Below are 12,868 nucleotides of genomic sequence, written 5' to 3'. Positions count from 1 at the left end.
AAATAAAAAAATAAAAGGAATGTCGAAAGAAAACGAAAATAAAAATAAAAAAATAAAAGGAATGAAAGGACAACGAAAATGATAAATAAAAAAAAAGGAATGCAAAAGAAAACGAAAATAAAAAAAAAATACAAGGAATGCAAAAGAAAACGAAATAAAAAATGCAAAAGAAAACGTAAAAAAAATAAAAAAAAAAAAGGAATGCAAAAGAAAACGAAAATAAAAATAAAAAAATAAAAGTCCGACCTGCCGGATTCGAACCAGCGACCTAAGGATTAGCTGCTATCGACTACAGTCCTCCGCTCTACCAACTGAGCTAAGGTCGGAATACGTATAAAATGTGGTCTCTGTAGTATACATATACATAAATATTATAATGTATCTACAAATAAGGCCACCCTCAAGTATAATGTTTATTTTTATTTATTTTTTTATACAACAATAAACATTTGGGGGTTGGGTAATATCATAGTTTGAGCCTCCTACTTCTAGAAAAGTTGAAAGATGTCTTAACAGTTGAACTAAGCTCACCATCTATAGTGTAGGCTAAATTACGAAAAGTTCCCCTAAACTTTAATATTTGTTTAGAAAACATACTTCTAACCGTTCAAAAGTTTCTATACTATCTTTTGAACTTTCATAAATATTTGAAAAATACACTTAACCAAATATTCGTTATTACTTTTAAGAGAAAGTTGACGTGACAATTAACGTACGTTGAAATTTGTCTGGATTGTCTACTCAATTTTACCCTGAAAGTCTGCTTACTTCAAATTCTGTCACATCAACTTTTTGTTCAAGATGTTAATTGATGTTTACTCAATTGGTATTTTAAAACGTTTATGAAAGGTGAATGATAGTATTGAACTTTTGGAAAGGATAGGAATATTTTGAAATAATAATATATATTTTAGTTCATTCGACTTGATTTGGTTCAAATCTTAGTAAGAATTTCCATTTTTATTTCACCAATTTAATAATATACATTTAAAGTTCATTTGGGTTGATTTGTTCAATTCGAAGTAATAATATATATATATTTTCTTGTTGAAAATGTAATTTGTAATTTTCAAAATATTAGTTAATGTAAGTTGTATTTTAAATAAGGTTTTTGAGTTATTCAATGTGACTTCTTGGAATATAAAAGAGTGATGTATTTCCCTAAACGACGACACTAAATTTGTTACTTTCTAGGGTCCTTCATAATCTCTATTATTTAAGGTGTTCTCCACTCCTAGTAAGCAATTAAGTTCCAATTGCACTGCCAAAGCATAAGTCTCTAAATATTTTCTTTCAATTCCAAGTTATGGCCTATTTTCTTTCTCCAACACTTTTTTACTCGTGTATTTTATTTAATGAGGGAAATAGGAAAAGAAAATCTAAACAGCAACAGTTCCAACAGCCAAAGCATACGCCTTTCTATTCTTTACTATAATGTGAGTGAAAATCTTGACATTTCGATGACGAGCTGCCTTCCCAAAGGATAGCGACTCAACACAGGAAGTGTCGTTGCTAGTTATTGGCAAATTAAGAGGGCGATAAGAGGGCACCGAGCGTACCGAACCAAGGTCGCGCGCGTTGAAAACTGACTCCCTTATAACACATATTATCATTGATTCGGATGAACTCGTTTGCAGAGAGGAGATCGAGAGGGAGAATGTTGAGGTCCCATGCCCTCCATTATGCATTCTCTTTAAATCCTCATCTTAGGTACGCGAAAAAAAACCTGCTCAAATTATAGGTAAAAAAAAATGAACAACATGGAAGAAAACAAAGCCAACTACCTTAAAAGCAATTTCTTCTAAGAGCTAAATGGTCTACATGCTGATTGCTCCTCAAGGTTCACTCAACCCTCTTCCTAAAACGCACACTAGTTTCAAGAAGAATAAGTTCTCTTATGCACAAAAATATTTGGTTTGAAGAACGAAATTAATTAAACTTTAATAAAATTAATTTAGAATTGTTTAAAATCAACAACATAATTAATTTCATTAATTAAAAGATCTTTATCTTTTTTAAAGAAAAACAACAAAATATTAAAAAAAGGTTTTTCTTATTTTCGCGCAAGATAATTACTCAAGCCTACTTTTCTTGGGGAGATGTTTTAGACTTGTTCTAAACAAATTTTGCAAGCCCACTAAAAGGATTTGCCTTATATAACTTATGACTGTATAATAGTTGAACTATATCCAAATTGACAAAAATGACAATATTGGAAGGTTGTAAAGGTTGTAATAAAAGTATTCAAATCTTCTCATCTGTAGATCAAATATTTCCCATTGGCAAATGAGAGAAGGTTGTAATTCTTCTAACTTGGAAGACGTCTAGGAGATAAAAAAATGCAGCTTTTTTCTTTGTGTTCTCGTGTGTTCTCTCCACTTTTGAAAACATATTAATCAACCTCTTCTAGGGATGGTAAAAAAATCTGCGGAACCCGATCCTGTAGGTACTCGAGCTGGTCAGGTCGGGAAATTCCCAATTTGACTGGAGACGAGGTCAAATTGAGGATCCTGATTGGGGGACTCAATGAGGATGGGGCGAGGTCTCCCAACCCCATCCCTGTCCCGTTTAATATTTTATTAATTTTATAATTTTATAAATGTTGGGTAAATATACGCTGTATATATGAACTGTGTAGTATTGACAAACAGATTACAACGTAACTGGCTACAAACAATATAATTTTGAACAACTCGATGAACACCAAAATTTGATAAAAATAATCAAGGCACGCTTCAATAACGCTGACCTGAAGACAATTATTCGCTCTGCACAAGTTGTTAGCAGACTGCAGCGATCGTCTCAGCAGGATACAACGACTAACTCCGGTAGAACTGTAACCTCGAACTACTCGGATCTGACAGAACTCTTAGATACTTGCTCTCACCATAAACAAGAAAAACAACTCAAAAGAATAGAGAATTCTTGTGGGAGGAGGAGAATACCCAATTGTGGTATGCTTGGATATCTCAAAATGATGAAATCCACAACTATATATAGTTTTACAAGCAAGTAACATCTCACTCAAAATTAAACACATATGTAACATTTTTACATATGTTACATAGGTAACTTTAACACATGTATTTGTAACTTTAACAAAATAAGGAAACAATTTTCCATTTAAATACATAACTTCAAGTTTAATAAATAAAGAAATAAAACCACTAAAGAAATAAACATATTCATAAGGTATATGAATAAGTTTCTTTAAATTTCCTTTTCTTTCACACCTTTAAATCTAACAATAAATACTTTTTTAATTATTTAGAACATTGTAATGATATTTAATTAAATTTTGCACTATTTCTATAAAAGAAGTTTATTTTTCTAAAGAAGTAAAATATTTATAAAACTTTCCAAAAAAAAAGAAAATTTTAAAAATTATAAAACATATATATATTTTTCAGGGCATTCCCTGCCTCAAAATTTCGGGGACGAGGACGGAAATTGATAAAAAATCCCCAATAAGGTAGATATGGGATCCTGTCCCGTTAGCCATCCCTAATCTCCTCTCGAAAGAAGCTAAAACCAAATGGTTAAGAGAGAGAAGAATTCGGACCTCGGTGTGAGACTGGGAGAGAGAAAATAAAACAAAACTTATGCAGGTATGAGGCAGACAAAATCTCAATTAATAGTGATTAATAATGAGAGGAAAAAAAGGTAAGGTGGGTGAAATAAAATGAAAATTGAAAAAAAAAAAGACAGAAAAGAGGAAAAAGTCCTGTGCTAACTTGGAGGAAGGGACAGAGAAAAAAAATAAATAAAATAAAATGGAACTCCTGCGTGAATTTTACTTCACTTGATTAAGAAAGGCAAGAATCTGAATTTGAGAATTTTTTATGTTTCGAGTGTTATTCTTCTATAGATGTTATGATTATATAGTTCAATAAAATAAATAAAATAGGTATGTATATATATGTATATGCTATACTATATTAAAATGGGAGGATCTTAAAAAAAAAATTTTGGACATTCTTATCCTTTCCTTAATTTATAAATTTACAAACTATTGCATTAATAATTTTATTATAAATATTAATTCTTAATTCTTAATTATCAATAATAAGAAATGTATATAATCTTAAAAGGGTAGAATGGGAAAAGGTTTTCTATCACATAAAATTAAAATTTTCTCTTTATTTACTTATTAGAATTCCAAAAGTTTTGTAACGTTTTATCTTCTACTACTATAAAAATAAACTTTCTTTCACTATTTTCTTCACAAAACTTAGTTTTCTCAAAACATTATCTCAAAGATTATTCAATCTGAAAAATATCTCAAGATTCTATGGGTAGCATATTCGTCAAGTTGCAAGGAATGCATGTGTCAAATCTATATCTTAGATCCTAAGCTTGCAACGTTATCGTTCCACAATTTATGAGGTTGAATAATAGTGATTGTCAAATAGTTAAAAAGAGTGAGCATATTTTAGATGAGTGTATTTTTGTTTGTTACTGTTGTTTTTTTTTATTATTATTCTTTTATAATTAGTGTATTATTTTATTAATATATTATTTTATTAGTATATTATTTCATTAATGGTGTTCAAAAGTGAGTTTTCTTCCCTTGTATTTTTCTCTTTAATGTGCTGTTTTTATCCTTAAAATTCAAGAACACGTTCTTTACTTCCGCTGCGGGATTAACGTCCCTTCACTGTACTCTTCTCACTGTAAAATATTTTCGTGTCCACGAATATATGACCATTCATGATAAGTAAATCCTTCACGCATGCTCGTAATTCAAGCTGGGTCAAATTACCGTTTTACCCCTGAGTTACATCTTACTCCTTAAATACCACTGCTCCTCCAATGAACAACCCGGTTATGGTTCGACCAATAACCGGAAGTCTCTCTCGGCCCAGTGAGAGAGTGAGACCCCTTGTTCAAGTCCTGAAGTCAGCATTTAAGAGAACACTCATCTACTCCCCTAAAGTCGGGAGGAGTGAATTCCATCTTGTGAAATTATGTTTCCAGCTCCCCACTCGATCTCGGTCCAAAAATTGTAGGAATGTTGAGTCGGCGACTCGGGCCACTCGGGCCACTCTCACCCATACAAATCAAAGGACGAGGCCTCACGGGCAGGAGTCCATAACTCACTTAGGATTGAGAATGAGTTGTCTGGTCATCCAATTAAATAACAATCTGTTAGTCAACGACATTACATCTAAAGATGGACTATTTCACAGTTCGGTCTTATACAAACTCATTATATAGGATACCCCCACTCGCATGTCTCCACACGAACAACTTGGATTGATTGTCTGTAACATTTAAAAAGTGGGTCGTATCCATAGTGTTGCCAAGATAAGGTACCTAGCTTATCCATATACTATAGACCCTTTAGGTTATTCCCGGGACATTATCCACTTGTATATCGAGGATATGTCAAATATATAGCCAGTATATATATTGTCTCGGTTACATGATAATAACCTTAGATGTTTAGTTTATTGGATTTGGATAATGAAATGCTATAAATTCAACAACAAATTGATTGAATATGAAACCATAACTTTTTCGAATATAAATTTGTTTTTACATAATTACAAACTATGAGTTTAGGGCAACACACCCAACAAACTCCCACTTGAACTAAACTCTAGTGGAGTGTATATAATCATAAAGCAAAGAGACAAATACAATAAACTAGGATATACACTATACCCATTACATTTCTCCCACTTGCCCTAGATTAACCGCTTGTAGACCTAGACGTTTTAGATTGCCCTTAAACACTTTAGCCGTGAGTGCCTTCGTAAAAGGATCGACAATGTTGTGCTCCGAAGCGATCTTTGTGACGATCACATCTCCTCGTTGCACTATCTCCCGTATAAGGTGGTACTTCCTTTCAATTTGCTTGCCTCTCTTGTGACTTCGAGGTTCTTTAGAATTTGCCACAGCACCACTGTTATCATAATAAAGTGTGATGAGCAAGTTCATGTTTGGAACGACTTCCAAATCAGTTAAAAAATTCCTAAGCCAAACCGCTTCTTTTGCTGCTTCATAAGCTGCAACGTACTCGCCTCCATAGTGGAGTCTACGATGCATCCTTGTCTGATGCTTTACCAAACTATTGCTCCTCTATTAAGAGTGAATTATGACCTCGACGTGGATTTCCTTGAATCCTTGCTGGTTGGAAGTCAGAGTCAGTGTATCTTGTAAGGATCAAATCTTTAGAGCCATACACGAGCTTGTAGTCCCTCATTCTCCTAAGATGCTTGAGGATTCCCTTAATAGCAGTCCAGTGATCATATCCTGGGTTGATTCATACCTACTGACCATCACTACTGCATAGCAAATGTCAGACCTAGTATACAGCATAACGTACATCAGGCTGCCCAGTGCTGAAGCATAGAGTATGTGTCTCATATCCTCAACTTCTTGAGGTGTCTTAAGACATTGATCCTTAGACAGATAAATTCCATAAATAGACATAATGTTGGGACATTGCCTAGAGTTTCGAGTGCTTCCCTATTGAATTATATTTGCTGCTTATTTAATTATTATGCATTATGAATGTATGTTTAATTAAATGTATGATGCATAAAGTATGCCACTTAGATTAAAATCCCACCATAGGTTAAAAAAGATCATGCATTGTATTAATATAAGTGTTATATGAAGCATGTTGTATTTTTCTTTTAATTAATATAATTGTCATGTTAATTAATGGAAAAATAAGTTGCATTGAGCATAAAATTTCTTTAGTAAATATAATTGTTATATTTTATGAATGTCATTTGATACATGCCTATAAGTTTAATTATATGTATAATTGTTATGTGTATATTTAAAGCTTAGTATTGCATGTCTAGGATTAATTAATTTGTTTTAAAAAGAGTAAATTAACTAATTAAACCCTATGTTAAAGTTTTTTTTCCCTAATAATGTTAGAGTTTTTTCTTAATAAGAAAAAAGATAAAAGATAAAAGAAAAAAATTAAAAAATATTGCCTATAAGGAACCCTGTCTTAGCAAAGTTCTGTATAGGTTGAGGTACTTAAGTTGACCGTAAGAGAACATCTCTACCTGGGGGTTGAATTTTTTATATGTATACAATAATATCATTAGTTTATTAAAACGTTTAATAAACTAAAACATTAGTGTACAACTACCAATGTAAATAGTTATATTGGGCCGACTAAAAATTCAGTTAGTTAATTTCACTTAGTCAGAATTTACCTAAGTAATATACCCTAGTCTTAGAATACTAAGTGAGAGAAAAATAGAATATGTAATATACTACGTATATTTTGATATACAAGGTATATATGATATATCTTTTTTTTCACGTTTCTCCTTAAAGTTCACATCGTGACTTCCATGCTCGGCCTCGTGTCGCCCAGGGCGCGGCCTCCCTATTGAAGATGTTTGCATGATTTAATATCGAGGTGAATGAAGATAGTATTCATAGTAATCGGGAGAAGGACATGTGGCAACATATCCTACGGTCTCCAACATTAATTTGCATCGTGAGATTTCATACATGACCTGCGTGTCGTCCTGGAGCGATCATCCCTATGGAGGGTCCATTGTTATGGAATTGAAACCAAGACAAACTCCAGAAAAAAATAAGGATTTCTTAGGTTTTGCTCCAATATTGTCCTTCCCTACGGCGGGATTATTGGGGCAGACCTTCGAGGTCTAAAAATGCTTGGTCACACTTACGGGGAATTTTTTAGCTAGTTAGCAATTTCCTCACCAAATAAATGGTGACTAATGATTATAGGATTAAGAGTTATTTCGGTGTAAGATTTAGTTGAGAACGTCTCAATTCAATGAAGGAGTAGCTGTCTGTCCTACGGTAGCTGTTGCTCTAGATCACTGAAGCGTCATTGCAAATTATTTAATTGTTAGGGTTAATTATTTCTTAATTTGCTAAATTTGATAGGTTTAAAGAGTTATTGCAAAGTTCTAAGAATCTGTTTCTTTTTAGCAATTATGTCTACGTCTTTAATTTCTCTTCTCGCCACCAATAAACTGACTAGGGATAACTATCCCACATGGAAAACGAACCTTAACACCATACTCGTAGTAGATGATCTCTACTTTGTCTTAACGAAGGCCTGTTCGGAGGGCCTTGGACCTGACGCCACGAAAGCTGTTTGTGGCACATTGACAGGTGGACAAAGGCCAATTCAAAGGCCCGAGTCTACATCTTGACCAACATATCTGATGTTTTCGCCAAAAGCATGAGACAATGATCACTACACTCGAGATTATGGATCCATTGCGTGACATTGTTTGGAAAATCTTCCTCACAAATCATGTATAAAGCTCCCAAATTCATCTTCAACTCATGGATAAAAAAGGGAACATCTGTCCGAGAACATGTTCTCGGTATGATGGTCCACTTCAACGCGGCAGAGATGAATGACGCTATCATAAATGAGTCCAGCCAAGTCATTTTTATTATGGAGTCTCTTCCGAAGAGCTTCCTTCAGTTTCGCAGCAACATTGTGATAAATAAATTGGAATACAACCTGACTTGAAGGGGAGGCAAATGTTGTCACTTCCAACAAAAACTTCCATAGAGGTTCGACCTTTGGGACTAAGCCTGGATCTTCTTCTTCGGGTTCGAAGAACTTAAAGAATAAGAGGGTGGACAAGGGAATAAAATTGTCCCCACTGCTACCCAGAAAGGGAAGAAGGTTAAGGCTGTAGCCAAAGGGAAATGTTTCCACTTGGTGTTGATGGACACTAGAGGAATTGCCCGAAGTATTTGGCCGAGAGGAAGAAAGCAAAAGAAGGGAATTAGTTCATGGAGGCAGTTGGACACCGGAGAGATGTCTCTCAGAGGTGGAACTGGGGAGATCGTTTCTTCTGTTGTGGTAGGCAATGTTAAGTTATTTTTCAGCAAGCATAGATACATGTTATTAGATAATGTGTACATTGTCCCTCAAATGAAGAGGAATTTAATTTTTATTGCTTGCTTACTTGAACAATTTATGTCAATCTCTTTTCTTTCTAATGAAACGTTTATTATAAGAAAAGGTGTTGAAATTTGTTGAGCAAAATTAGAAAATAACTTGTATGTACTAAGACCAACTTTAACTAAAATAATTATGAACACTGAATTGTTTAATACTGCAACAACACAGTCCAAAAGACAAAGAATTTATCCTAAAGAAAATGCCCATCTTTGGCACCTCAGGCTTGGCCACATTAATCTCAATAGGATTGAGAAACTGGTTAAGAGCGGTCTCCTAAGTGAGTTAGACGACAACTGTTTAACAGTATGTGAATCATGTCTTAAGGGTAAAATGACTAAAAGACCATTTACAACAAAGGGTTATAGAGCCAACGAACCATTAGAACTTGTACGTTCAGACCTTTGTGGTCCGATAAATGTTCGAGCTCGAGGTGGGTATGAATATTTAATCTCTTTCGTAGATTATTCAAGATTTGGGTAACATAAGTTTGAAGCTCTTGAAAAGTTCAAAGAGTATAAGACTGAAGTTGAAAATTCATTAGGTAAGTCCATTAAAACACTTCGATCAGATCATGGTGGTGAGTACATGGACTTAAGATTCCAAGACTATATAATAAAACACAGAATTGCTTTCCAACTTTCAGCACTCGGTACACCACAACAAAATGGTGTGTCAGAAAGGAGAAACAGAATCTTGTTCAACATGGTTTGTCAATGATAAGTTATGCTCAATTGTCTGACTTGTTTTAGGGTTATGCAGTGGAGACTGCAGTTTATATCCTGAACAATGTTCAATCAAAGAGTGTTCTCGAAACACCACTTTGAACTTTGAAGAGGTCGTAAACCTAGTTTAAGACACTTCAGAGTTTGGGGATGTCCAACACATGTGCTTATGGCAAACCCAAAGAAATTGGTATCACGTTCAAAGGTACGACTATTTGTAGGTTATCCCAAAGAAATGAGAGTGGTTACTTCTTCAATCTTAAGGAAAATAAGGTATTTGTATCGATAAATGCTACTTTCCTAGTAGAATACCATGTAAGACATTATCAACCATGTAGTAAAATGGTGTTAAATGAAATTTCCAATGAAGCTATCAATACAACAAGAGTTGCTGATACTACTGGACCATCAACAAGGGTTGTTGACGAAGCTAGTACATCGAGCCAACATCAAACTTCACAAGATTTGAGAGGGTCTCGACGTAGTGGAAGGGTTGTAACTCAGCCTAACTGTTACGTGAGATTAATATAATCTCAGGTCGTCATACCTGATGATGGCGTTGAGGACCCATTGTCTTATAAACAGGCGATGAAAGATGTTGACAACAATGAATGGGTCAAAGCTATGGATCAGAAAATCGAGTCTATATACTCCAATTTCGTCTGGGAGCTTATAGATCAATCTGATAGGGTAAAACTTGTAGGTTGTAAATGGATCTACAAGCGAAAGAGAGATGCCAACAGAAAGGTTCAGACCTTTAAGGCTAGACTCGTGGCAAAGGGTTATATCCGGTACGAGGGAGTTAATTATGAAGAAACTTTCTCCCCTGTTGCCATGTTAAAGTCCATCCGCATTCTCTTAGCCTTTGCCACATATTATGACTATGAGATATGGCAAATGGACGTCAAGACAAGGTTTTTTTTTTTTTTAATGTCTATCTTGATGAGAGCATTTACATGGCTCAACCAGAAGGATTCATAGAACAGGGTCAAGAGCAAAAAGTTTGCTAGCTTAAGAGACCCATTTATAAATTGAAACAAACTTTGAGATCCTCGAACATAAGGTTTGACACTGTAGTCAAATCTTATGGCTTTGACCAAAACGTTGACGAACCTTGTGTTTACAAGAAGGTCGTCAACAATACTGTAGCTTTCCTAGTTTTATACCTTGATGACATCCTACTTATTGGGAATGATGTAGGTTTTCTCACTGATGTTAAAAAACTAGCTGACAACACAATTCCAAATGAAAGATTTGAGAGAAGCACAATATTACTAATCCATTTACAAAGGCTCTCACGGCTAAAGTGTTTGAGGGTCATCTAGAGAGTCTGGGTTTACGAGACATGTACCATTTAGTCTAGAGCAAGTGGGAGATGTTATTAGGTATATTGTATGCTTTAGTTCATTGTAATACTTGTACATCCAACTCGCTTTCGGATAAATGAGAGATTATTGGGTTTGATGCCCTTAACTTGTATATTTGTAATTTATGAACAAATTATTTATTCAATAAAGAGTTATCTTATTATTTCTTTGCATTACTCATATTCCAATAAACTAAGATCTAAGGTTATTTAATGTAACTGGAATAGTATATATTTAATATACAATGTATATATTTGATAAACAATATATATTTAATATACAGTGTATATTTTTGATATACAAAATATATACCGTATATATCCGATATACAAGTGGATAATGTTTCAGTAATAACCTAAATGCTTTATAGTACATGGATAAGGTTAGGTATCTTATCTTGGTAACACTATGGATACGATCTGCTTTGTAAAAGTTACAAACGACTTTATCTAGGTCGTTCACGTAGAGATATTATATAATGAGTTTGTATACGACCGGACTGCGAAATAATTAACTATTAGATCTAACACCATTAGTCAATAGATTGTTATCTCATAGAATGACCTGGTAACTCGATCTTAATCCTGAGCGAGTTATGGACTCCTGCCTATAAGGGATCGTCTTTTGATTTAATGGGTAAGAGTGGCCCAGGTTGCCGACTCAATAATCCTATAATTTTAAGGACGAGATCGAGTGAGGAGCTGGCAACATAACTACGCAAGATGGAATTTTCTCATTCCCGACTTTGGAAAGTAGATGAGTGTTCCCTTACATGCTGACTCCGAGACTTGAACAAGGGGCCCCATCCCCTCACTTGTCTGAGAGGGACTTCTGATTATTGATCGGACTATAATTGGGTTGTTCATTAGAGGAGCAGTAGTATTTAAGGAGCAAGATGTAACTCAGGGATAAAACGGTAGTTTTACCCAGCTAGAGTTATGAGTACTCGTGAAGGATTGACTTGCCGTTAATGGTCATACATCTGTGGACACAAAAATATTCTGCAGTGAGAAGAGTGTAGTTGCGAGTCTTTAGTGGAGTGACCCGTAGTTAATGACTGTTGATTAATTTGGTTAATGAGTTTAATCAATTAATATCGTATCGTTGGAGCTTTTTATCTGTAGGTCCATTAGGTCCCCTTGCTAGCTCACAACGGGTAAAACGAGGATCAAGATTTTGAGAGAATATGAAATGTTCAAATTATATATTAGGGAATGTATATAATGTATATTATGATACATTATATATATTGTTTATTTTTTAATCAGATTCAATCATTAAACTATATAATCAATTAATCTCGTATCGTTTGAACTTTTGATCTATAAATCCATTAGGCCACCTTGCTAGCTCACAACGGGTAAAACGAGGATCAAGAATCTTGAAATCATTTCAAATTTTCTAATTATATAAGGGAATGTATACAAAATTAGGTATGTGATGCCCTAGTTTTTTGTATTTACATTTCTCTCACTTAACTCAACCATGTTGCAAACCCACTAGGAGTTTTAGTCCAAGTGGGAGTTTGTTGGGTATTTCGTCCTAAATCTCGTTGTTTTGTAAACAATGAACATTAATGTGAAGTTATTCAGATAAGTGTTGTTAAATGAAAGTAAATTTGTTTCTTAATAACTCTAAATCCAATAAACTACGAACCCTTGACTATTATAATGAGTACTTGGACTTTATGTGGAGACATAAACTGGATCAAGTTCAAATAAATAGCCTAAACAATCTATAGTACATGGATCAAGTTAGGTACTTTTTCCTGGAAACACTATTGAATACGACCCGCATTATGATTGTTACAAATGCTGTAAGGTGTCATAAACGAAGTGATCTTG

At 34.2% G+C, this 12,868-nt stretch overlaps 1 non-coding gene across 1 annotated transcript; it reads right to left on the bottom strand.

Annotated features, from left to right (window-relative positions):
* Positions 1–240: 240 nt before the first annotated feature.
* Positions 241–326, bottom strand: TRNAY-GUA (transfer RNA tyrosine (anticodon GUA)). Its single transcript is given in 2 exon segments — positions 241–276; positions 290–326. It is a non-coding gene; the product is annotated as a tRNA-Tyr (tRNA).
* Positions 327–12,868: the final 12,542 nt, after the last annotated feature.

The sequence above is a fragment of the Momordica charantia genome, assembly GCF_013281855.1.
Source record: "Momordica charantia cultivar OHB3-1 chromosome 7 unlocalized genomic scaffold, Mcharantia_2.0 BLBB01000007.1, whole genome shotgun sequence".
Taxonomy (NCBI): Eukaryota; Viridiplantae; Streptophyta; class Magnoliopsida; order Cucurbitales; family Cucurbitaceae; genus Momordica; species Momordica charantia.
Note: the sequence above shows the minus strand (reverse complement) of the source record. Positions and strands in the feature narration are given on the sequence as shown.